Below are 5,000 nucleotides of genomic sequence, written 5' to 3' on the forward strand. Positions count from 1 at the left end.
TGAAAATGTGACCCTGGCAACTTAGCTAATTATTTTGTTATGCTAGCGGAGTTTTGGCAAGGCTAGCCAGGTTACACTGACTTTAATAAGAAGTCAGGCTAGGTTTTGGTAGCACCATGAGCCCCATGGTTATCTGTGCTGTGTGCCATGGTACATTTGTGTGTTAATTTACGATTATTTGTGTATGTGTGCCCTTTGAAATGGAAATGTGACCCTGGCAATTTAGCTAATTCTTTTGTTATGCTAGCGGAGTTTTGGCAAAGCCAGCCAGGTCGTGTGACTGACTTCAATAAGTCAGGCTAGGTTTTGGTAGCTTTTGTTTTGTCCATAACCTAGCCCAATTTTATTTTCATCTCATAAATCGACCACCATGTTTGTATTTGTAATAATGTTTGGCATTTTATTGGAAATAAAGTGACGGGGACAAGCTAGGTTAATCTCAAAAGTGGTAGGCCTATGGACATGTCCCCCAACACCCAGACTGAAAATTACACCCATGTCTGTAACCCTTCCTCAACAAAAGAATTTTCGCTATCCAACCTCAGTGTACATGTCTTGCTTTGTCCTGTATTTTGTCTAATGTCTGTGAGAATGACTGCAGCCATGGCAAAGATAATTTTCTGTTTCATGTGTAACAGTCAATTATATTTTTTATCGCATCTTATCCCACCCTCCTTAGGTGTGTGGAGTACACTTCCCTGACGGCAGACCAACGCAGGAACACCCATATCCCATAATATGGGATATGAATATAGTGTAAGTTTACATGTATTTAACAAATAACTTCAGTGCTTTTTTCTTAATTACCTTAACCATATGTTGTTAAAGTACTTTTGGAGCGATTTGCCTCCAGACGTTAGACTCTCTCCCATCTGCCACTACTTTTTAATCTAGGCTAAAAAAAAAAAAAAAACTTCGTTCTTGACTCTTAGTTGTTATGCTTTCTCTCCTTAAGGCACTGCTTTTATGTAACTAAATTGCCTTTCAACACTTGTGTCTTATTATTCCATGCAAGAGTCTACATCTGCTAATTGTAATATAATGCAATGTGAAGTGACATTTAAAGTGTTCTGTAGGACAGTGGCGTTGTAATTAACTGTTTTAAAAGCTGTTGGTGTTTTTTGTTCCTTCTCATATTTATTCTCAGAAAGCACCATCATGTGGAAGACCACCCACAAAGAGGAGATGTCTCCAGCCCCCAACAGAGAGACCATGTGATGAGCCTCCTGTGACAAATTCTGATACCGAAGTAGGGCATAGCTTGGAGGATAGTCTGTCTCCACACCAATGTGATGTTGGCACTCAGTGGCCAGAGCGTAGTGATCATGATTATTGTTCGATGAAGTCAACAAAAGATGCAAGCACACAAACAGATCCTACACCATCACTGTCAGCTCATGACATGGATGATAAAGTGTCAAAATTTTACATTGGACTAGACATCATCAGCTTTTGGCAACTTTTGAACACCATCATTGGCTTTCTTCCACAGTCGAAGACGTTCAAATTAACAGTCCATGAACAGCTACTGCTGGTCCTAATGAGGGTTCGGCTTGGCTTAATGTTCACAGATTTGGGATCAGCAGAACTACAGCCTGTGATATGTTCGCAATGTGGAGAGCAACACTTTCCCAAGGGAAAATCTTTTTTTTGGCTCCCTCGAGACACTCTGAATAGAGTAAGACCCTCAAGTTTTCTTGAACACTATCCCAATGCAACATGCATCATAGATTGCACTGAAATATTTGTCCAAAGACCGAAGAACTTGGGGAAAAGAGCAAAAACATACAGCAACTATAAGCATCACAACACCTACAAAGTCCTCTATTGCATAGCCCCCCAATGGTTTTGTGATGTATTGTGTCAAAACTGTTTGGTGCCAGAGCTAGTGACATTTTTATCACAAAAAACTGTGGATTTCTGTCACATTTGATTTTTGGTGATCAGATTTTGACAGACCGGGGATTCACAATTGGAGATGTTCTTCCTCCAGGAGTGACATTGGCTATTCCAGCACTTACACGTGGATGTACACAACTATCAGAACATGAAGTCACAAGAACCCGCCGTCTCGCCAATGTCCGAATTCATGTTGAACGTGCAATAAGAAGGTTAAAATGCTTCAAAATTTTGAGTAATGTAATTCCAGGTTGTTTAAAACATGTTGATGACATTTTGACTATTTGTGCAGGCCTGTGTAACCTTCTTGAAATCTTACAAACATGTTTGGCATACACTACACTTGTCCCTGTCTGTAGGCCTACATGTCAGCATCATCTTCCAACTTGTCAGCGATAATATGCCCAAGATATTTTGTACTGCTTGACACACAGTGATTGCCCTGACAGGTAAAACGTTGGAAAGACTTCCTGAACACAACACTTTTTTTGCATTGTACTGTATTTTTTTGCATTGTACTGTAGGCCTACATCAAACTCAACCCCAGAGCACACATTCAGAAGTTGCTGAAACTCAACAGTGCCGGGGGACATGGGCCTAATAACCAGATCATCAAATGGTTGAAAACGGTGCATGTGTTTTATTGTCTGTGTCTAAATCTCGTCATACATCCAGTGTGTTTTGTTTTTTTAACAGACGTGTTTTCACAATGACACTCTGAGAATTTACTTTTGAACAAAGTGTCTTGTGTATAAAATGGTGTGCAGACAGCCGGAGTGTGTGTGTTGCGTAAAGGAGCAAGTGCTTTGCAAAGATACCAGCTGAAAGTGTAATGCTTGACTTTTGATTAAGGTAAAGCAGCATGTGTTTAAGTTATAGTACCAACAACTGAACAATGTGCTACTTTGGTTTAAGCATCGGCCTATTGTGTTTAAGCAGTAGCCTAGGCAAAAACTGTAACAAAGTAAAAACAAAACAAAGAAAATATAACTGGCGAATGAATTAAGAACCTGAATTTTCACCAGCATTTGACCGGTTGTTAATTTAAAACAGGCATGCATATATATCTATATCTATCTTTAGAAAATAGGCCTACGTTAACAACAGGGAATCTTTATCTTTTCAGGTCAAGGTGGCCTAAGGTGCTGGGGGAAACTCTCTCTCTAGGCTAGGCCTAATCAGAAAGCAAGGTGTGTGTGTGTGTGTTTTTTTTTTTTTTTAAACCTGTCATTAAAGGGACACTGCAAGATTTATAGTTGTTTATTTCCAGAATTCATGCTACTCATTCACTAATGTTACATTTTTCATGAATATTTACCACCACCATCAAATTCTAAGTATTCATTATGACTGGAAAAATTGCACTTTTCATACATACAAAGGGGGATCTCCTCCATCATGGTCTGCCATTTTGAATTTCCAGAAATAGCCATTTTTAGCTGCAAAAATGACTGTACTTGGGCCATAACAGAAAATCTGAGTTTATTATTTAGTAAACTTTCATGAAATATACTTTCATCAAATTTGGCAATAGGCAACCCAGTTACAATGAGCAGTATAGTTGCAGTACCCTTTTTGATGAGTGGAGGTGCAAAACGCACACCAGAAACAGAGGTGCTGGCAACCAGAAAAAGCAATTGTAGAAGGAGAGAGGTGCCGCACACTCACAAGTTAAATAAACAGTTTTTTAATGTGACACACCCTTTTTGACCATTTCCTGCAGTGTCCCTCTAACTGATAAAATAAAGCCTTGTTGGCCTCAACATGTCATTAATTTCACCATGTAAATCGTGCCTTGCAAGAACTGATATTTTGAGGCAGTGTTAAGACAGTGGGTTGCACCAGCTGATTGCTTAGGCTACTTAACCACAGCCCTTTTAGAAGACATCACCTCCCGTCCTCTCCTTGTGGTAGCGTCTCCAGCAATAAGTAAGGATTTGGCGCCCCTTAGTGGCAAGCTGTGCACCCAGCGATGAACAAACAGACTGCAAAACTCAGACAATCGCATATTATGTGGCAGAGGTAATGATAAAATGATGTCTGGTATAGTCAGGAGGTAATGAAAAAAGCCAGTATAACATTTCCCAATCAATATAAGGGGGATAATGATTAATTAAATTGAATGTGTGACAGTGGCACCAGCTCTCTGTTAAGACTGGACACCACAGGTCAGCTCCTGTGTCTATTCCACAACACACTACAGCAAGATTTTACATTACATTACATTTCACTTAGCTGACGCTTTCATTTGTTCAAAGCGACTTACAACTATTATTTTTCAGGATATTGGTTACAGTCCCTGGAGCAATGTGGGGTTAGGTGCCTTGCTCAAGGGCACTTCAGCCATGGATGGAGGTGTAGGGAGAGGTCGTGGGGGATTCGAACCGGCAACCCCTAGATTGAAAGACCAACTCTCTAACCACTAGGCCATGGCTGCCCAGATTTCTCACAAAGAGCTGCATTGAAATGACATTAAGAACATTAGTAATTAATAACAAGTTGCCTAGTAAAAAACACACCAGCAAGAGTCATTTAGTGTATTGAGCACAAGTAGCTAGGTTGTTTTTCAGTTCAGCACATATAAAAAACACCATCGAGTAAGCACACAGTATTACAGAACTATATTACATTCACTATCTGTATGCATTTTAATAACTGTGTAAATAAACAATTCAAAACCGCTAAGGTTAATTCATTTTCCTTTAGCACTTAAGCCTACAGTATACAGTATGTCATACCTTTGTCAGGTGCACTGATTCTCATTGATATGATGAGATTAGATAAAACTTTATTGTCTGTTACAACCATGAAACAGAAAATTGTCTTTGGCGTGACTTCAGTGATTCTCACAGACATTAGACAAGGCTTGACCAAAAAAAAGAAAAAAAGACGACCACACAATACATTCATGCTGCAGCTGGACAGTTCATATCTTGTTCAGTATGGTCACAGCTGAGGGGATGAAGGATTTCTTGAAAGATGATTGATATATACATATAACTGAACCAAGTGTTTCTGCACCGTATTGAACAATAATCCTCTCAACATTAATCCAAGTCTCTCTGTTGGGGGCTGGAGACATCTCCTCTTCGGGGGTGGTC

At 39.6% G+C, this 5,000-nt stretch overlaps 2 long non-coding RNA genes across 2 annotated transcripts in view; one reads left to right on the forward strand and one right to left on the reverse strand.

Moving 5' to 3' along the window:
* The first annotated feature begins 677 nt into the window (after positions 1-677).
* LOC134436271 (uncharacterized) lies at positions 678-4,500 on the forward strand. The gene is made up of 3 exons (XR_010032179.1): positions 678-756; positions 1,148-2,751; positions 3,026-4,500. It is a non-coding gene; the product is annotated as an uncharacterized LOC134436271 (long non-coding RNA).
* Positions 4,501-4,524: 24 nt separating this feature from the next.
* The window catches only part of LOC134436278 (uncharacterized), a 2,908-nt gene continuing 2,432 nt past the window's right edge, over positions 4,525-5,000 (reverse strand). The window contains exon 3 of the long non-coding RNA XR_010032180.1: positions 4,525-5,000. This exon is cut by the window's right edge and continues 19 nt beyond it. This is a non-coding gene — a long non-coding RNA (uncharacterized LOC134436278).

Source organism: Engraulis encrasicolus, chromosome 2, assembly GCF_034702125.1.
Source record: "Engraulis encrasicolus isolate BLACKSEA-1 chromosome 2, IST_EnEncr_1.0, whole genome shotgun sequence".
In the NCBI taxonomy this organism is placed as follows: Eukaryota; Metazoa; Chordata; class Actinopteri; order Clupeiformes; family Engraulidae; genus Engraulis; species Engraulis encrasicolus.